This window comes from Rhinopithecus roxellana, chromosome 5 (genome assembly GCF_007565055.1).
Source record: "Rhinopithecus roxellana isolate Shanxi Qingling chromosome 5, ASM756505v1, whole genome shotgun sequence".
NCBI lineage: Eukaryota > Metazoa > Chordata > Mammalia > Primates > Cercopithecidae > Rhinopithecus > Rhinopithecus roxellana.
In genome coordinates, this window is record NC_044553.1 from 123,888,023 (window position 1) to 123,910,041 (window position 22,019).

The 22,019-nt window shown below is 38.6% G+C and overlaps 1 protein-coding gene across 5 annotated transcripts in view; it reads left to right on the plus strand.

The window, feature by feature from the left end:
• Positions 1 to 22,019, plus strand: part of TJP1 (tight junction protein 1) — a 131,127-nt gene that overhangs the window by 22,936 nt on the left and 86,172 nt on the right. The window lies entirely within an intron of this gene.

Below are 22,019 nucleotides of genomic sequence, written 5' to 3' on the forward strand. Positions count from 1 at the left end.
GGATCATGAGGTCAGGAGATCGAGACCATCCTGGAAAACACAGTGAAACCCTGTCTCTACTAAAAATACAAAAAAATTAGCCAGGCATAGTGGCGGGCGCTTGTAGTCCCAGCTACTCGGGAGGCTGAGGCAGGAGAATGGCATGAACCCAGGAGGCGGAGTTTGCAGTGAGCTGAGATCGTGCCACTGCACTCCAGCCTGGGCGACAGAGCGAGATTCCCTCTCAAAAAACTTTATAGTCAACTTTGTAATGTTTCATTATTAAATGGTGAAGGAAATCATTAAATAATACTAACCTTAACTTTCATAAACCTGCAATATGGCCTCCCTTTGTTTGAAATGTATTGATAGGCAGCATATTTAAATCAGATACATATGATTAAACATATAAAATAACTTCTTACCTTATGACTGGTGGTGATGTCAATGATTTGCTATTATTTTTATCACATTACATTTGTTTTTATTAAGACTTTCATTGTTTTTATTGGTATAATTTACATATAGTAAAATTGACCCTTAGTGTACAGTTCTGAGTTTTGACAAGCATACACAGTCATGTAACCACAATTAAAATACAAGACAACTTCAATACAAAAACTTTCCCTTACACCTATTTTTAATCATCCCTGTCCCCTCACCTCCACTTAACCAATGATAGGGTTTCTTTTTGTACTTTTTTGCCTTTTCTAGAATGTCGTATAAATGGACTCATACAACATGTAGCCTTTTGAGGCTGACTTCTTACACATAGCCTAATGTATTTGGGGTTTCTTCATGATGTTACTCTATCAGTAGTTTCTCTTATTGCAGAGTAGCATTTCATTGTATGCATGTATAATTGTGTATCCATTCTCCAGCTGTGGTATATTTGGGTTTTATAGTTTCCATTGATTATGAACAAACCTCCTTTAGTGTACAGGTTTTTATATGAACATACCTTTTTATTTCTTTTGGGTAAATATTTAGGAGAAGACTTGCTGTGGGTCCCATGGTAATTATATAAGTTTTAAATAAATGGTCAAACTCTCTATACCATCTAACACCACCACTGGCAGTGTATAAGAGCTCCAGTTTTTCTGTGTCCTCATCAGCACTTGATATGGGTTGAGCATCCCAAATCTGAAATCTAAAATGCGAAATTCAAAACTTTTTGGGTGATGACGTCATGTTTAAAGGAAATGCTCATTGAAACATTCTGAATTTTGGATTTTCAGATTATGAATGCCGAACTGGTAAGTATAATGCAAATATTCCCAAATCCAAAACATTTGAAATCTGAAACACTTCTGGTCCCAAGCATTTCAGGTAAAGGATACTCAATCCGTATTGTCAGATTTGAAAAGAAAAAAAGAAAAAGGCTGCGCACAGTGGCTCACCCCTGTAATCCCAGCACTTTGGGAGGCAGAGGCTGGTGGATTACCTCAGGCCAGGAGTTCGAGACCAGCCTGGCCAATATGGTGGAACTCCATCTCTACTAAAAATACAAAAATTAGCCAGACGTGGTGGCACATGCCTGTAGTCCCAGCCACTTGAGAGGCTGAGGCAGGAGAATTGCTTGAACCCAGGAGACAGAGGTTGCAATGAGCCGAGATCACGCCATTGCACTCCATCCTGGGCAACAGAGCAAGACTAATTGCCATTCAGTGTGTACCTAGTGGTATCACATGTGGTTTTAGTCTGCTTATCTCTAAAGACTAATGATCTCTTGATGTGCTCATTTGTTACCCATATATCTTTGGTAAAATGTATTCAAATCTTTTGCCCATTTTTAATTGGGCTTTTCTTACTGAGGTTTTATAACCTTGTGGCAAAATACAACATAGACTTCACGTATTCAAGTCTGTTGCCCATTTTTAAGCCCTATGTTGCTTGTTTTTTAGTTGTTGAGTTGCAGTAGTCTTTATATATTTTGGATATTAGCCAGTTATTAAATATATGATTTATAAATATTTTTTTCCTTTCCATGGATTGCCTTTTTACTCTGTGATTGTTCTTTTTGGTACACAGAAGTTACTGAGTTTTGAGAGGGGTTTTTTTTTGTTTGATATTTATTTATTTATTTATTTATTTATTTACGTATTCAGGATACAGGTTATCAGGTATTATTTTGTAAATATTTTTTTCACATTCTGTGATTTGCCTTCTCTTTCTAATGACAGTATCTTTTGCAGTACATGCTTTAAGTTTTGATAAAGCTCTGGCCAGGTATAGGGGCTCACGCCTGTAATCCCAGCACTTTGGGAGGCCGAGTCAGGCGAATCACTTGAGGCCAGGAATTTGAGACCAGCCTGGCCAACATGGTGAAAGCCCATCTCTACTAAAAATACAAAAATTAGCCAGGAATGTTGGCATGTGCCTGTAGTCCCAGCTGCTCGGGAGGATTGAGGCAGGAGAATCGCTTGATCCCAGGAGGCAGAGGCTGCAGTGACCTGAGATCACGCCACTGCACTTCAGCCTGGGCGACAGAGTAAGACTCCGTCTCAAAAGGAAAGAAAGAAAAATTTTTAATAAAGTCCAGTTTGTTAATTTTTGCTTTTATCAATCATGCTTTTGGTTTTGTGTCTCAGAAATCTTTGCCAAACCCAAAATCAAAAAGTTTTTCCTCTGTTTTCCTTTAAAAGTTTTATTTCAGTTAATTCTGTTTGTGCCATGAGATACGGGCAGAGAGGTTTTTTTTGTTCATACAGATGTCCAGTATTTATTTTGAAGAAGCGTTTTGTTTGAAAGGTTACACTTTGGCCATTTAATTGCCTTTCTCCCTTTGTCAAAAATAAATTGACCATATATTTCTAGACTCCCTTGTCTGGTCCATTGATCTGTGTGTCTGCCTTTTTTACCAACTACTTCTGTATCTGTTACTGTAGCTTTATATTAAATGTGGAAATCAGGTAGGGCAATCCTTCAAATACTTTAAAAAATTATTTTGGCTATTCTAGCTCCTTTGCCTTTCTGTATAAATTTTAGAATAATTTTGTCAACTTTTATCTTCCTTCCCTCAAAGAAAATAAAACCTGCTGGGATTTATTGGGATTGCATTTGAATCTACAAATCATTGGAGAGAATTAACATTTTAATAATATTGAATGTTCCAAACTCTGAATATAATGTTATCTCCTCATTGTTTTATTTCTTTAATGTATTGTAGGTTTTGGCAAATAGATCCTGCACACATTTTGTTAGGTTTATAGTTAAATATGTCATGTTTCTTGGTGCTGTTGTAAATAGTTTTTTTTTTTTTACTTCAATATTTGATTGTTCCCTGTTACTGTGTAGAAATGCAGTTTGTTTGTTTGTTTAATAGCAACCTTGCAGTCTTAAAATTACTAGTTGCAGGAACTTTCTTGGGTAGATTCCTTGGTGTTTCCCTATGTGTAGGCAGTCATGTCATCTGTGTATAGAGGCAGTTTTTTCCCTCCTTTTGAATGCTCTTTATTTCTTTTTCTTGCCTTATTGCACTGGCTTGAACTTTGAGGATGTTGTTAATTAGGAATGGTGAGTAGCCATACTTACCTTACTCCTAATACTGGGTAAAAGCTGTCTTTCCCCAGTAAGTGTTTTTTTTGGTTGATGCCTTTTATCAGGTTAAGGAAGTTCCTTTGTATTTCTGTTTTGCCATTTGTTAGATTGAGGAACTTCCCTGTATCTGGTGCTAGAGTTTTCTTTGTGGGAAGGGTTTTCATTACAAATTCAGTTTCTTTAACTTTGTGTATAAATATTCAGGTTATGTGTTTCTTCCTTGTTACAGTTTTGTTTTGTGTTTTGGTAGGTTGTATCTTTTTTTTTTTTTTTTTTTTTGAGACAGTCTTGCTGTATCACCCAAGCTGGAATGCAGTGGTACGATCTCGGCTCACTGCAGCCTCTGGGGTTGAAGCGCTTTTCCTGCCTCAGCCTCTCGAGTGGCTAGGACTATAAGCATGCGCCACCAGACCTGGCTAGTTTTTGTGTTTTTAGTAGAGGTGGTGTTTCACCAGGTTGGGCTGGTCTTGAACTCCTGGCCTCAGACAGTCCTCCCACCTCAGCCTCCCAAAGTGCTGGGATTACAGGTGTGAGCCACCGTGCCTGACTGGTAGTTTGTATCTTTCAAAATATTTGTCTTTATAATGTAAGTTGTTAAAATTACGAGCATAACATTGTTCATACTATTCCCTTTTTTTAATTTTGGATTTTGGATGGTTCTGTAAGGCCGTTTGGTTTTGTTTCATTATTTATATTGGTAATTTGTGTCTTATTTCTTGGTCAGTCTGGCTAGAGGTTTGACAATTTTATTGATCTTTTCAAAATACCTACTTTTGTTTTCATTGATATTATTTATTCTGTTTTCTGCTTCGTCGATTTCTGCTCTTATTTTAATATTTTCACCCTTTTGTTTACCTTGAGTTTCAATTAAGCTCTTTTGATGGTTTTTTTTTTTGCTAGAAGTGAGATTATTCGTTAGAGACCACAGGTGCAGTTTGCTATTCCCATGTTACATCTTCTCCCTGTTACCTTTTCAGTTTTTTCAATAAGCAAAATAACATAAGACACCTTTAAATTAGCTGAAGTATGTCTTCCCTTTGTATGCTCTTGCTTGGTTTTGTTGGGAATTCATGTGTAGGAAAATAATAAATGTATTTACCACAAACCTGTGTCTCATTAGCTCAGGGAAAGTGAGAAAGATGCTGAATATTAAGAAAACAGAATCTGATTTTTCTGACCTTGTTAAAAAGTGTCATACCAATTCATCGTGGTAGGTAATGGCTCGGGCAAGTCTGTTATGATAATGCCTGTTTTAGATGATTAGTGCAGGTTCCATTTTGTACCTGGCTGCTTTCTGTGCCTCAATTTTTTTTTTTTTTTGCCATGAGAGGGCAGCCCAGAAAATGTCATCAGAAGATACATAGAGATAAGAGAAGTATATAACTCACAATTCTTTGGTTGTTAAATATACTAACTGTTGCACTAGGAAAATAGCTGGGTTTCCTCTGAGCCTTATCACAGTGAGACTATGACAAAATCAAAGTCCTCACCAGCCATCCCTCCAGGAATGGTTTTTTGGTTGTTTTTGTTTGTTTGTTTTTGTTTTTTTTTTTTGAATTAAAAAAATAGATTTTCAGTGCAAGTAGTAATAAAAAGTCTCCCCTCAAAGAAAAGCTCAAGACCTGATGGCTTCACTGCTGAATTCTACCAAATATTTAAAGAATTATATCACTCCTACTCAAACTATTCCAAAAAGCTAAGAAGAGAATACTTCCAAATTCATTCTACAAGGCCAGTATTTCCCTGGTACCAAAACCAGACAAAGACACAACAAAAAAAGAAAACTATAGGCCAGTATCTTTGAACAGAGATGCAAAATCCTCAAACCAAATTCAACTACGTATTTAAAAGATCATTCATTGTAATCAAGTGGGATTCATCCCAAGGATGCAAGAATGGTTCAGCATACTCTGATATGGTTTGTGTTTGTGTCCCTGCCCAAATCTTATGTTGATTTGTAATCCCCATTGTTTGAGGAGGGGCCTGGTGAAAGGTGATTGGATCATAGGAGTGGAGTTCTCATGAATGGTTTAGCACCACCTCCCCCTGCTACTGTATAGTGAGTGAGTTCTCATGAGATCTGGTTCTTTAAACCTCCCTGCTCTCGTCTCTCTCCTACTCTGGCCATGTGATCTGTGTGTTCCCCTCTTGCCTTCTGCCCTGATTATGCATTTCCTGAGGCCTCCCCAGAAGCCAAGCAGATGCTGTCATGCTTGCTGTACAGCCTGCAGAATAGTGACCCAGTGAAACTTCTTTTTTTAAATAAATTGCCCAGTCTCAGGTATTTCTTTATAGCAGTGAGAGAACCACCTAATACTTATTCAGATCTGTAAATACGATATATCACATCAAAAGAATGAAGGACATAGAACATGTGTCCATTTCTATAGATGCCAAAAAAGTATTCAGTAAAATTCAGCATCCCTTCATGATAAAAACACAACTGGATGTAGAAGGAACATGCCTCAACACAATAAAAGCCACAGACAGATAAACCCACAGCTAGTATCATGGGGGGAAATCTGAAACCTTTCCTATATGTAAGATCTGGAAGAAGGCAGAGATACGCACTTTCACCACCTTTCTTCAGTGTGGTACTGGAAGTCCTAGCCAGAGCAATTAAACAGGAGAAGAAAAGAAAAGGCATCCAAATTGGAAAGAAAAAAGTTAGATTACCCTTGTTTGCAGACAACAGTATCTCAAATTTAGAAACAGCTAAGGACTCGACCAGAAACTATTAGAACTGAGGTTTAGTAAACTTGCAGGATGCAGAGTCAGCATATAAAAATCAGCAGCATTTCTGTATGCCAAGAGCAAACAATCTGGAAAATAAACCAATAAAATAATCTTCTTTACAGTAGCTACAAATAAAATAAAATACCTAGGAATAAACTTACCCAAAGAAGCAAAAAAGGTCTACAGTGAAAACTATAAAACACTGATGAAAGGTATTGAAGAGGACAGCAAAAAGTGGAAAGATACTCCATGGTCATGGATTCAGTGCTGTTGGAATCAGTGTTTTAAAATGGCCACAGTACCCAAAGGAATTTACAGATTCATTGCAACCCTTGTCAGAACACCAATGACATTCTTCACAGAAGAATGTTTTAGGGTTGGAAAAACAATCCTAAAATTTCTGTGGAACCACAAAGACCCAGAGTAGGCAAAGCAATGCTGGGCAAAGAACGGAACTGAAGAAATCACATTACATACATGATGTGACTTCAAATGGTGCCCCAGAGCCATAGCATGGTGCTGGCACAACAGCACACACAGACCGATGGAACGCAACAGAGAGCCCAGAAAAAAATCCACATACTTACAGCCAACTCATTTTCAACAAAGTCACCAGAAACATCGGGGAAAGGACAGTCTGCAATAAATGGTGCTGGGAAAATTGGACATCCACATGTAGAAGAATGAAACTGGACACCTATCTCTTGTTATATACTAAAATCAAAATGGATTAAACACCTGAAATTATGAAACTACTAGAAGAAACATTGGGAAATACTGAACGTCATTGGTCTGGGCTAAGGTTTCTGGAGTAAGACTTCCAGAGAACAGGCAACCACAACAAAATGGACAATGGGATCACGTCAAGCTCAAAGCTGCTGCACAATAAACCCAACAAAATGAAGCAACAACCCACAGAATGAGAGAAAATATTTGCATACTCCCCAGCTGGCAAGAGATAATAACCAGAATATATAAGGAGCTAGAACAATAGGAAAAAGACATCCAATTTTAAAATGGGCAAAAGATCTGAAGCACAAGAGCTGAATAGATGTTTCTCAAAAGAAGACATATGGATAAATGGTCAACAGGTATATGAAAAAATGGTCAACATCACTAATCAGAGAAATACTCATCAAAACTATAATGAAATATTTCATCCCAGTTAAAATGGCTTTTATCAAAAAGACAGGCAATAACAAATGCTAGTGAGCATGCAGAAAAAAGAGAACTCTTATATGTTGTTGATAGGAATGTAAACTAGTACAGTCACTATGAAGAATAGTATGGAGGCCAGGCATAGTGGCTCATGCCTGTAATCCCAGCACTTTGGGAGGCTGAGGTGGACAGATCATGAAGTCAGGAGATCGAGACCATCCTGGCTAACACGGTGAAACCTCATCTCTACTAAAAATACAAAAATAAAAAAAAATTTTTTACACAGGAAAATGGGGCAGGCATGGTGGCGGGCGCCTGTAGTCCCAGCTACTCGGGAGGCTGAGGCGGGAGAATGGCGTGAACCTGGGAGGCGAAGCTTGGAGTGAACCTAGATTGCTCCACTGCACTCCAGCCTGGGCAACAGTGCCAGACTCTGTCTCAAAAAAAGAAAAAATATATATATTATGGAGGCTCCTCAAAAACTAAAAATAGAGCAACCATATGATCCAGCAATTCCACTGCTGTGTATATATCCCAAAGAAAGGCCTGGCTGCGGTGGCTCATGCCTGTAATCTCAGCACTTTGGGAGGACAAGGTGAGCAGTTCACCTGAGGTCAAGAGTTCGAGATCAGCCTGACCAAAATGGAGAAACCCTGTCTCTACTAAAATCCAAAATATTAGCCAGATGTGGTGGTGTGCACTTGTAGTCCCAGCTACTCGGGAGGCTGAGGCATGGGAATTGCTTGAACCCGGGAGGCAGAGATGGCAGTGAGCCAAAATCACACCATTGCACTCCAGCCTGGCAACAGAGTAAGACTCCGTCTCAAAAAAAAAAAAAAAGAAAAGAAAAAGAAATCAGTATATCAAAGGGATAACTGCACTCACATGTTTATTCCAGCATTGTTCGTGACAGCCAAGTTATGGAATCAACATAAGTGTCTCATCAGTTGATGCAGGGATAAAGAAAATGTAAATATGCTCTATGGAATATTACTCAACCATAGAAAAGAATGAAATTGTATCATTTGCAACAACATGAATGGGACTGGAGGACATTACGTTAAGTGAAATAAGCCAGGCACAGAAAGACAAGTGCCACATCTTCTCACTCATGTGGGAACTAAAAAAAAAAAAAAGAAAAAATGAATTCACGGAGACAGAGAGTAGAATGATGGTTACCAGAGACTGGGAAAGGTGGTGGGGAAGTGGCGATAGTTAATGGGTGCAAAATACGGTTAGAAGGAGTAAGATATAGGCCGGGCGCGGTGGCTCACGCCTGTAATCCCAGCACTTTGGTAGACTGAGGCGGGTGGGTCAGGAGGTCGAGACCATCCCGGCTAACACAGGTAAAACCCCGTCTCTATTAAAAATATAAAAAATTAGCCAGGCGTGGTGTCGGGCGCCTGTAGTCCCAGCTACTCGGGAGGCTGAGGCAGGAGAATGGCGTGAACCCAGGAGGCGGAGCTTGCAGTGACCTGAGATCCGGCCACTGCACTCCAGCCTGGGTGACAGAGCAAGACTGTGTCTCAAAAAAAAAAAAAAAGGAGTAAGGTATAGTGTTTAGTAGCACAATAGAGCAACTATCGTTAATTTATTGTATGTTTCACAGTAACTAAAAGAGTGGAATTGGAATGTTCATAACAACAAAGTAATGATAAATGCTTGAGGTTCTGGATATCCCAGTTACCCTGATTTGATCATTACACATGATACTTGTGTCAAAATGTATGACGTGGATCCCATAACAACTATTATTTACTATAATAATTAAAAATAAAAATATTTTTTAAATCTTTGGGCAATGAAAAAGTCTTGCCAGTGCGAGCTGAGAGAGTTATATCAAAGCATAATAACTTAGTTGACTTCATTCTCTGAGGCTACAGAACGATACTTTCAACTGTCTCAGTCTTTTGGTGTTCTAAGATGATGCCAAATAAAATTTAGACTATCTAGAGCAGGGTCAGCAAAGTATTTATTTAAAGAGCCAAATAGTAAATAAGTATTTTAGGTTTTGCAGACCATAAATCTCTGTCAAAACTGATCAACCCTGCAGCCGTATTGTAGAAGCAACCATAGACAACAGGCAAACGAGTGAATGTGGCTGTGTTCCAACTGTGGGCCATAGTGTACTGACCGCTGATTAGAGCAGTGGCTCTCCAGGTTTTATTATAAAGAGGGATCAACTGCGCAGTCCCTCCCCATCAAAGATTCTTACTCAGTTTGTCTGGGCTGGGACCCCTAACACGTATTTTAAATAGGCTTCAGTTTGAAATGAAGGACTATGGCCTCTGGCATCCCACTTTTAAGAAACACTCACAGAGGAATGAGAAAGCTTGTTCTCTCGGGGGTGAGCAAGTGGGCTTTTGGCAGTGGTAGTAACTGAAGGGGATAATTGGAAACTAGATTCTTTTGGCAGTAACCTGGAGTATAGATACTCTATATTGCCAAATAAGGACAAATTCATATTCTTTGACATCTGACAGTCAATTTTATGAAAGTTGGAGGTCGTTTTATAAAAAAACCGTTTAATTGATGAGAACCTATCATTTTCTGCTGTTTACTGTCTATAATAATATATGCTTCATTCTTGCATTTGTATTTCCAGAAGGTACTTTCTTCATCTTACATTTTATAAACCGTTGAAACCCTATTCATTCTTAAAGACTAAATAGTTTTTTGGTATTCCACTGTGTGCCAAGCACTGTTGCACTCTTGTAGGCCCTGGAATTATGTCAGAAAAAAACAGGCAGAATTTGCCTCCTTATGGATTCTCATCTCTCTGCTGGTCCTCAGTGACAGTTAAATATGTACATTGGATAGTTGTTTACCCCATCTTCTACTACGTGATAACTTTCACAAGGGTTGGAAATCTTGTCAGGTTTCTGTCCCCTTAGTGCTTAGTACCTAGTTCTGCCCCAAAAAACTGAATTCCCTAGGACACCAATCATGTTGAGTAAAAGTCACTCTTGGGAGGTCTACAACAGCACTGCCCAGTAGCAGTATAGTATAAACCACATATGTAAATTTAAGTTTTTTAGTCTTCCTATTAAAACCTGTAAAAAAAAAAAAAAAAAAAACAGGTGAAACTAACTTTATAATAGGTTTTATTTAGTATGTACAAAATATATTTCAACATGTGATAAGTTTAAAAATTGATCAATTGAGTCCTACAAAATTGTTCACTTTTCAATGTCAGCACCTTTCAGGTAACGCTAGCCATATTTGAAGTGCTTAATAGTCACATGTCTAATGCTTATCGTATTAGTGTAGGTGTGTAGCTTCAGATGGTAACTGCATGTGTTCATCTCTCCTGCAGCTGTAACACACCCACACCTTTTCAGCTTTCAGATACTCTCCCTTAGAAAATGCATACGTTTTTCTAATTCTTTGGGAAATGAAGTGAATTCCTCAGGAATGAGTTGCTCGTCGTTACTCTGCTTTTTCATTTTCTAAAATAGAATTATGTAAAGGATTAAATGAGTATTTGTATACTAAAGCATTAAAAGATGAGTATAGAAAGCAAGGAAACTAGGCAAGAGATAATTTTAAGGGTAAGCTAGTGATTGTTTCAACTAGGGAGGTGATTGCCTAAGAGGTAAATTTGGGACAAGGGTGCCAAGGCAATGCACTGGAGGGAAGAACAGACATTAACAGACCCAGGACAGCTGGTTAACCACATGCAAAATAAGGAATTTGGACCCCTACCTCACAAGATTTACAAAAATTAAGTTTAAATGAACCATAGGTGTAAGTATAAGAGCTTAAACTCTAAACCTCTTTGAAGAAAACGGGAATAATTATTCGTGACCTGGGTTAGGCAATGGTTTATCGGATATGATGTCAAAAGTGCAAGCAACAAAAAGGAAAACAGATATATTGGACCCCATCAAAATTAGAAACTTTCGTGCTTCAAAGGACACTATCAAGAAAGGGAGAAGATACTCCACAGAACGGGAAAAGATACTTGCAAATCATATATCTGATAAGGGATTTGTTTCTAGAATATATAAATAATTTTTATAACTGAACAATAAAAAGACAAATCAGTTGAAAAATAGCAAATGATTTGAATAGATATTTCTCAAAGAAGATGTATGAATGTCCAATAAACACATGAAAAGATGTTCAATATCATTAGCCTTCAAGGAAATGTATATCAAAAAGTATAGTGAAATACCCCTTCACACCCACTAGGATGGCTATACTCAGAAAGACAGTAAATATTGGCAAGGATGTGGATAAATTAAAACCTTTGCACATTGCTGATAGGACTGTAAAATGGCGCAGCTGCTGTAGAAAACAGTTTCAGAATTCCTCATAGAATTATGGGACATAGCAATTCCACTCATAGGTGTACACCCAAGAGAAATGAAAGCAAATGTCTACATAATAAGTTAATTCATGAGTGTTCATGGCACCATTATTCATAATAGATCTGATTATTAGCTGATGAATAATGAATAAACATTTTGATATATACATAGAATGGAATATTATTTAGCAATACAAAGAAATGAAGTACTGATAACATACCACAACATTGATGAACCTTGAAAACATTATGCTAAGTGAAAGATGCCAGTCATAAAAGAACATATATTGTGTGATTCCATTTATAAGAAGTATTCAGAATAGGTGAATAGAGAGTTGTTAGTGGTTGCTGAGGCTAGGGGTTTGAGAGATGATGGCTAAAGGGTGCAGAGTTTCTTTTTAGGGTGATGAAAATATTATAAAATTTTGATGGGGTCCAATGTATGTGTTTTCTCCTTTGTTGCTTATACTTTTGACATCATATTCAATAAGCCATTGCCTAACCCAGGTCATGAAGATTTGTTCCTGTGTTTTCTTCAAAGAGGTTTAAAGTTTAAGCTCTTAGACTTAAACCTATGGTTCTTAAAACTTAATTTTTGTAGATGTTGCGAGGTAGGGGTCCGAGTTCATTATTTTGCATGTGGTTAACAAGCACCATCTGTAACCAGTGATGGTTACAACTATGTACATACTAAAAACCATTGAATCATACACTTTAAAGAGTGAATTTATGATATATGAATTATGTATCAATAAAGTGATAAAAGAAATTTTACTTATCTGTCAAGCAGCTCCAAACCGCTATCTGATAGATGTAAGTATTTAAGCTGAAGCAAACATGTAATCTAAGATACACTCCCTTTATCTGGTAGAAGGCTATTATTTGCACTTACAGAGTGCATTATGAGTTTTTCAGACCCTTCATTATATTTGTCTGTGAAGTAGGTGTTAACCATGTGAAATAAGGTGAGTCTCAGAAACGTCTAGTAAAATGCCCCTTAAGAGCTAGAACTTGAACCCAGGTTTGGACTCAGCATACTGTGCTCTTTATATGTCATGTATATATGTCAGGTTTAATTTACAGTTTTTAAATGTGGCTGGGACAGTGGCTCACACCTGTAATTCCAGTACTTTGGGAGGCCAAGGTGGAGCATCACTCTAGGCCAGGAGTTCTAGGCCGGGAGTTCAAGACCAGCAGAGGCAACATAGTGAGACCCTGTCTCTACACACCCCCCAAAAATTTAGCCAGGCATGGTCGTGTACACCTGTAGTCCCAGTTATTTCAGGAGGCTGAGGCCAAAGGATCTCTTGAACCCAGGAGTTTGAGGTTACAGTGATCTGTGATTGCACCACTGCACTCCAGCCTGGGCAACAGAGTGAGACCCTGTCTCTAAAAAGCAAAAAGTTTTTGGAACCTAATTTCTGAAATTAAGAATTCATGTAATTCACATAAACTACACAAAGGTCTCTCTATACATGCAATAAAGTGAATAAAATAAAGGGTAGGTAATTTGGCAAGGGAGGAGCCAATGTTTGTTTAGAACATTGGTGGTGAGGCTAATTTTATAGGGAAAATGACAGTCTTAAAGAAGGGGAATTGGAGGTATTCTGTAGGAAACTGGAAATAGGAAAATGGAACAGGAATGAAAAATGAAAACTGTGATTTGGGAATCAGAATGACAGTAAGAATAAACAGAAGGACACACACAATTTGACTAGCCAAGGGACACAAGTGTTAAAAAATCGAATCCATCTGACAGTCATAGAGGATTGAACAACGTTTTGAGAACTACCAAGTTGGTAGAAAATCTGCAGTGCTTGGGTCTTGTGACTTCTAATCTGTTTGGGCTGACCACTAATTTTGAACAGGCCTTTAAAATCTTTTGAGACCCCCATGGAATCAAAGTATATTAAAGTTGATAACATTAAAACCTCTCTTATGCAGATGAGGGAACTTAAATCTGTGGAGGTCTTACATAAGGTCATGATTGGCACACAGGACCCAGGCCTGCTGACTTCACCTGTAAGAAGGGAGCTGGAACAGACAATTGCTGAGGCTCCATCTGGTTTTCAGATTCTGTAATCTCAGTGGCCACTGTGAAAACAAATGGCTAGAACAGGTCCCATTGAATGTTAATTGAAATTCCATTGAAAAGTTAATTGGAAGAATAAGAGGAGAAAATAAAACTGGAGTTAGTGAGGAAAGTTATAAGTTAGCTGATTGTACAAGCTTGATGTGGACAAATGGGAGAATAAAACAAAAGGCAACAAGTGGAATCCTTAAGTAGGTAATTGGGCATATTCAATAGGAACAGAGAGGAATCTTTGGAGAAGAAATTAAGCAGTTATTTGTGAAACAGGAGCAACTTTCAGGAATTTTTTTTTAAGGAACCAAGAAATACTTTAACCTGTGAATGGGTGAGCAGACCTTTTCTGTGAAAGACCAGATTATAAATAACTTGCCTTTGTGCACCACAAGGTCCCTGCAACTATTCAGTGCAAAAGCAGTCATAATTATATGTGAAGGAGTGGACGTGGCTAGTGTCCAGTAAAACAGGACACATAACTGAAAAAATTCCAGGACCCATTTCCAAGTTCTAACATAAATTCAGTTGTCTAGCCAGGCATAGACATATCAACGCAGAAGTTACTGCTGCTCATGGTTGCTTAAGGTTTCGAAAATGTGAAATATGGCAAGTCTTTGCTGCTCTTTCTTCCATCCCCAGAAGCTAAAAGTTATCCTGTACATTTTCTCATGTAAACATACTTTTAAAAATCAACTATCTTGGCAGAACTGCACAATTTTTACATTAAACATAGATGAGAAAAAAAGTCACGTTTTCCATTTCTGTTGAAAACCCCTTGGGAATGTGCCATGATAGTCTGTTAGTAAGTCTAAGACGGAGAGCATATTATTGCCTCGGAGTAATCTACCTCTGTCAACTTTGATTACTGGAAACAGTAAAAAAAATTTTTTTGCATAGGCTATCATTTATTTCTGTTTTAAAATGGTTTTTACCATATCTAGATTATTTATATCATTTAACCCTTTAATCCTTGTTTAATCTCGGTATTATAAATAAGTACAGTATACATTTAATGCTTACCACCAGTCCTATCCATGTATCTCTTGTCATTTTGATTGTCAGAATGTTATTCTCTATTAGATTCCTCAGGATGAGATAATAAAGACAATATTTCCTTTGTTCTTGCATGTTGACTGGTTTATTTGTGTTTTTTGTACTTGAAGGTCAGTTTTGTTGAATATAAAATCCTTGACTCGGCTGGGTGTGGTGGCTCACGCCTGTAATCCCAACACTTTGGGAGGCCGGGGTGGGCGGATCACCTGAGGGCAGGAGTGCGAGACCAGCCTGGCCAACATGGCGAAACCCCATCTCTACTAAAAAAAAAAAAAAAATTTTTTAGCCAGGCTTGGCAGTGGGCACCTGTAATCCCAGCTACTTGGGAGGCTGAGGCAGGAGAATCCCTTGAATCTAGGAGGCAGAGGTTGCAGTGAGTCGAGATTGCGCCATGGCACTCCACTCTGGGGGAGAAGAGCAAAACTCTGTCTCAAAAAAAAAATCATTGAGTCACTATTTTTTTCTTAAAATTCAGTCATTTAAATATATTTTTGGTGTTTAGTCCTCCTGAGTTGATATTCTCAGATAACTCACATATCCACAGTGATGTAAACTCTTTTAGTACCTAGTTTCAATTTTTTCAAAAATAGTATCAGGAAAGTTTTTTGTTTGTTTGTTTTTGTTTTTTGTTTTTTTCCCTTATTTTGATTTGCTTCTTTAGGGCTCCTGCTGTTCATATATATCGTGCTTCTTTTGCTTGTCTTCAGTGTTTGTAATGTTCCTCAAATCCTTTTTATAAAATCTCTTGCGTTCTTTTTTTAAAAAATGTTATTTGTTTATTTAAAAACTTTTAGGTTCGGGGTACATGTGCAGATTTGTTACGTAGGTAGACTTGTGTCACGGGGTTTGATGTACAGATTATTTTGTCACCTAGTACTAAGCTTAGTGCCGAATAGTTACTTTTTCTGCTCCTCTCCCACCTCCCACCCTCCACCCTCTGGTAGTCCCCAGTGTGTTCCCTCTGTGTCCATGTGTTCTCATCATTTAGCTCCCGCTTATAAGTGACAACATACAGTGTTTGGTTTTCTGTTCCTGCGTTAGTTTGCTAAGGATGATGGCCTCCCATTACACCCATGTTCTCGCAAAGGACATAATCTTGTTCTTTTTTATGGTTGCATAGTTATACTACATTTTCTTCATCCAGTCTTCCATTGATGGGCATTTAGGTTGATTCCTCATCTTAGCTATTGTGAATAGAGCTGCAGTGAACATATACGTGCATGTATCTTTATGATAGAATAATGTATATTACTTTGGGTATATACCCAGTAATGGGATTGCTGGCTCGAACGGTAGTTCTCCTTTCAGCTCTGAGGAATTGCCATACTGCCTTCCCCAGCGTGTATAAGCAGTGCCTTTTCCCTGTAGCCTTGCCAGCATCTGTTATTTTTTTGACTTTTTCATATTAGCCATTCTGACAGGTGTGAGATGATATCTCTGTGTTTTTGTTTGTTTCTTTGAGATGGAGTTTTTCTCTTTTTGCCCAGGCTGGAGTGCAGTGGCACAATCTTAGCTCACTGCAACCTCTGCCTCCCGGATTCAAATGATTCTCCTGCCTCGGCCTCCCAAATAGCTGGGATTACAGGCATGCACCACCATGCCTGGCTAATTTTTGTATTTTTAGTAGAGATGGGGTTTCACCATATTAGTCAGACTGGCCTTGAACTCCTGACCTAAGGTGATCCACCAGCCTCAGCCTTCCAAAGTGCTGGGATTACAGGCGTGAGCCACCGCGCCCGGCCGCTCATTGTGGTTTCGGTTTGCATTTCTCTGATAATTACTGATGTTGAACATTTTTTCATATGATAATTGGCAACTTTTTTTTTTTTTTTTTGAAAAGTGTCTGTTCATGTCCTTTGCCCACTTTCTAATGCGGTTGTTTTTTTCTTGTAAGATTGTGTATAGATGCTGGATATTAGACCTTTGTCAGATGCATAGTTTGCAGGTGTTTTCTCATATTCTGTAGGTTGTCTGTTTACTCCTTTGATGGTTTCTTTTGCTGTGCAGAAGCTCTTTAGTTTAATTAGTTTCCATTTGTCAATTTTTGCTTTTGTTGCAGTTGCTTTTGGCGTCTTTGTCATGCCATCTTTGCCAGTTCCTGAGTCCAGAATGGTATTGCCTGAGTTGTCTTCCAGGGTTTTTATGGTTTTGGGTTTTACGTTGATGTCTTTCATCCATCTTGAGTTGATTTCTATGTATATTACAAGGAAAGGTTCCAGTTTCAATCTTCTGCATATGGCTAGCCAGTTACCCCAGCACCATTTATTGAATAGGGAATCCTTTCCCCATTGCTTGTTTTTGTCAGCTTTGTCGAAGATCAGATGCTCATATGTGTGGCCTTATTTCTGGGCTCCCTGTTATGTTCCATTGGTCTGAGTGTCTGTCTTTGTTACAGTACCATGCTGTTTGGTTACTGTAGCCCTGTAGTTTAGTTTGAAGCTGGGTAACATAATGCCTCCAGCTTTATTCTTTTTGCTTAGGATTGTCTTGGCTGTTCGAGCTCTTTTTTGATTCCATATGAATTGCATTCCTGATTTGGCTCTTGGCTGTTGATTGTGTATAAGAATGCTAGTGTTTTTTGTATATTGAATTTGTATGCTGAAACTTTGCTGAAGTTATTTATCAGCTTAAGGAGCTTTTGCACTGAGACCATGGGGTTTTCTAGATATAGAACCATGTCATCTGCAAACAGGGATGGTTTAACTTCCTCTGTTCCTATTTGGATGCCCTTTATTTCTTTCTCTTGCCTGATTGCTCTGGTCAGGACTCCCAATACTGTGTTGAATAGGAGTGATGAGAGAGGGCATCCTTTTCTTGTGCTGGTTTTCAAGGAGAATGCTTCCAGCTTTTGCCCATTCAGTATGATGTTGGCTGTAGGTTTGTCGTACACAGCTCTTACTATTTTGAGGTGTGTTCCTTCTATTTCAATGCCTAGTTTATTGAGAGTTCTTAACATGAAAGGATGTTGAAGTTTATTGAAAGCCATTTCTGCATCTGTTAAGATAATCATGTGTTTTTTGTCTTTAGTTCTGTTTATGTAGCAAATCACATTTAATGATTTGCATATGTTGAACCAACCTTGCATCCCAGGGATAAGGCCTACTAGATGGTGGTGGATTAGCTTTTTGATATGCTGCTGGATTCAGCTTGCTAGTATTTTGTTGAGAATTTTTGCATCAATGTGTATCAAAGGTATTTGCCTGAAGTTTTATTTTTTGTGTCTTTGCCAGGTTTTGGTATCAGGATGATGCTGGCCTCATAGAATGAGTTGGGGTGTTGTTCGTCCTCTTCAGTTTTTTGGAATAGTTTCAGTAGGAATTCTTCCAGCTCTTGTTTGTACATGTAGAACAGCTATTAATTCATTTGGTCCTGGGCTTCTTTTAGTTGGTAGGCTATTTACTACTGATTCAATTTTGGCACTTGTTACTGGTATGTTCAGGGATTCCATTTCTTCCTGGTTCAGTCTTGGGAGGGTGGGTTTGTCCAGGAATTTATCAGTTTCTTCTCGATTTTCTAGTTGGTGTGCATGCAGGTGTTGATAGTATTCTCTGATGGTTACTTGTATTCCTGTGGGGTCAGTGGTATTATCCCCTTTGTCCTAATTGTGTTTATTTGGATCTTCTGTCTTCTTTGTGTAGCTAATAGTTTATCTTACTGATTTTTTTCGAAAATTCAATTCTTGGATTCGTTGGTCTTTTGAATGATGTTTTGTGCCTGGCTCCTTCAGTTCAGCTCTTTTTTGTTATTTCTTGTCTTCTGCTAGCTCTGGAGTTGGTTTGCTCTTGTTCCTGTAGTTCTTTTTGTTGTGATGTTAGGTTGTTAATGTATGTAATGTTGTTAATGTCGTATGTATTACTGATTTAATCTTAGAACGTTAGGTTGATTTCTTTTTACTTTTTCTCAAGGTATTTTTTGGTCTGATATTCCTATCTAAAATGACTTTTTAAAATTTCAGATTTGGTCTCAAATTCTTCCACTTCATTTCTACAATTTTTCTAATTCTTTCATGTCTTGTATCTTCTTGTGCTAATAACAGTTGTAATCCTCCCCGTCTTTTAAGCCTTCTTTCAGGCATACTTTTATTGTCTGCAGAGATGTTATTCTGCTACTCAGTATGCATTATATAGTAACTGTGTAGAGCGGGGGTCGCCATCCCCCAGGCCACAGACATGTACCGATCTTTGGCCTGTTAGGAACTGAGCCACACAGCAGGAGGTGAGCGGCGGGCAAGTGAGCAAAGCTTCACCTGTATTTGCAGCCACGCCCCATTGCTCGCATTGCTGCCTGAGCTCTGCCTCCTGTCAGATCAGTGGTAGCATTACATTCTCATAGGAGTGTGAACCCTGTTGTGAACCATTCATGCAAGGGATCTAGGTTGTACACTCCTTATAAGAATCTAATGCCGGATGATCTGTCACTGTCTCCCATCACCCCCAGATGGTACCATCTAGATGCAGGAAAACTAGCTCTGGGCTCCCACTGATTCTACAATATAGTGAGTTTTGTGATCATTTCATCATATATTACAATGTAATCATAATGGAAATAAAGTACACAATAAATGTAATGTGCTTGGATCGTCCCGAAACCATCCCCTCCACCTGCCAGTCTGTGGAAAAATTGTGTTCAAAGAAACCAATCCCTGGTGCCAAAGAGGTTAAGGACTGCTGGTATAGAGGGTTTGATTCTAATCCTTTTCTTTTTCTCATTTTTGCCTGTAATTTGTGGTGGATGGGTGTGTGTGTGTGTGTGTGTGTGTGTGTGTTTCTGTTTTTTGTTTGTTTGTTTTTTGCGGAAGGCGGAGGTGGGTGCGAAGGATTTTGTTTGTTTGTTTTAGAATATGGCTTGGTTCACATGCTAAGGAAGTCTCCATAGCCAGTTGTCTGTCCCCTCCTTGTTGCATTTTGCACTTCAAGGGTGTACATTGACCCCCTAGTTTTGTTGTAAGTGTTGTACTTGGATTCTTGGTTTGTTACGTAGTCAACCTGCCTGTTTTTATTCAGTAAGATTCATTTATGCCTACTCTCATTGCTGCTAATTTTTCCAGAATTCTGTTTTTAGTGCTGTAATTAGTGCTAGTTTTTTTTTGTTGTTTTTTCTTAAGAGTGTATAAAGGGAAATAAAATTAAAGTTAAATTGAATAATCAGTCAAATACTTGTTGAGGCTCACTGACTTGGTGAGCCACTCTGTGTCAGGCTTCTGCAGGGTTGCATTGAACTGAAAGATGCATATGGATATGTTGAACTAGCAAGCCAGTCACTGCAATGACTTGTTTTGGCAAAGAGAAAAGATTTTCCTCGCAAGATTGCCAAATGAGGAGATGGGAGAACAAGTCTCAAACCCTCCTCCACAGATGGGATTTTAAGGATGTTTTTGGAATAGAGTACCAGGGTTCTCCAAGGTGTGGGTAAGAGAGATTGGGAGTAAGGAAAAGTGAGTGAGTTAGGATCTGCATACATGCAGTCAAATTATACAGCTCTTAATAGAATGCATGTTTGAAGAATGGCAGTACCACCATGATCAGAGGAAGGAGGTTTTGGCCCTGGGACATCAGTCACCTCTCTGGGCATTCATGCAGGCCCAGCTGAAGGGTCGGTGGTCTTAATCAGCTTGAAGTGGACAAGAGCTGCCCACTGTTTCCTGGAAATAACTGTAAGCAACAGTTACTGTAGTGACCCACATTCGGAAGTTATCTGTAAGGAAGTTCGTGGGAGTTTGCTATGTGACTTGCTAGTGGGGGCTTTAAAAGAGATCTACTAGAAGCAAGCGATGAAAAAGCAGGGCAGGTTAAGTTTCGCAGGCTTAATCAGGTTGGCCTTCGATTTTAAATATGCAAGTTCCTCCCAAATAGGGCCTTGATGACCCAGGCTACTTGTAGTGCTGTGTGTTAAGTAGCACAAGTGTGTGTGTGTGCCCCCGCAGGTTACAGGATGGACCACTTCTGTGAAAGCCAACGGTGTTTTTATGAATGAGATGACATGGAACCTGGGTTTTGAAAGATGAGCTGAAACTTGCAAGATTGATAAGGTAATAAGGAAATCCTAGGCAGAGAGGAGATGTTAAACCATAGTTTGATACTGCATGATGTGCTTAAGCAGGAATCAGTATTTAAGTAGGTTTGGAGCAAAGACTGGGGTGCTGGGAAGCAACTTTGGAGTTGTATTCAAAGGCATTGCATGCTAAGTAATTTGAACTTATGGGCAAGGATCTATTGGATTAGGTCTTTGTTAGAGGGACAGCACTGCCAACACTTGTAATGCGGTGGTGAGAAATCTGTTGAAAGGGCCAAATAAGACAATTATGAAGGTATATGAAGGTAGAAGGAAGGGAACGTGGGAAAGAGTAGAACCCTTTGACATTTTTGATGAACTGATCTTACATTCAGAAAACATTGAAAGCTGCAGCTCGCGTTCCTGGCTGCTCATTAGAATCACCTGGGGGCTATTTTTTTTTTTTTTTTTTTTGAGTCCACCAACTCCTCTTCTCCATTTTTACTTAATTGGTATAGATTGAGGATTGTGCATCAGCAAGCAGTTTTGAAGTTGTTTCCAAGTGATGCTTACCTGCAGCCCGGGTAAGAAGTGGCAGGCTTCCTGGATAGTCATTAAGTGAACTGTGGTAAGCACTGACGGAGCAGGATTACCTGCCCTGCTAGGTACCCGAACTACATTTACTTGCTCACAAGTGATTTTTTAAAATGTATGCTCGCATCCCTGCCTTGCTTATTGGAAGTTCCTAATGTTTTTGGTATTTCTTTAATCTTTTTATGTTTTTAACTTTTAAATAAAAGAAGAAAATAAAAGAACTACCAAACAAGATGTAAGTTCATACTGTAAAATTACGTAAGAGTAATTTTTCAAATTACTAAATTACAAAGATTAGTCCCCACCTCTTTGAAGGAGAAAAAAAGGGAAAGGATAATCCTTTTGTAAGGCTGGGGTGTTCAGGTTTTTTCCAGCATTTTGCAGTTACAAAGTCTGCAATGAGTAACCTTGTGCGTTTGTTATCTTTGTATTGTGAGAGAGGTATTTTCTAGAAGCTAGTTTGCTCTGTCAGAAGATAGTACATTTGTAGTTTTGTTAGGTTATTGCCAAATTCCTCTCCTGAAAGTTGTAGCAGTTTGTGTGCCCATCAGTAGTAGACAGCCTGTTTCC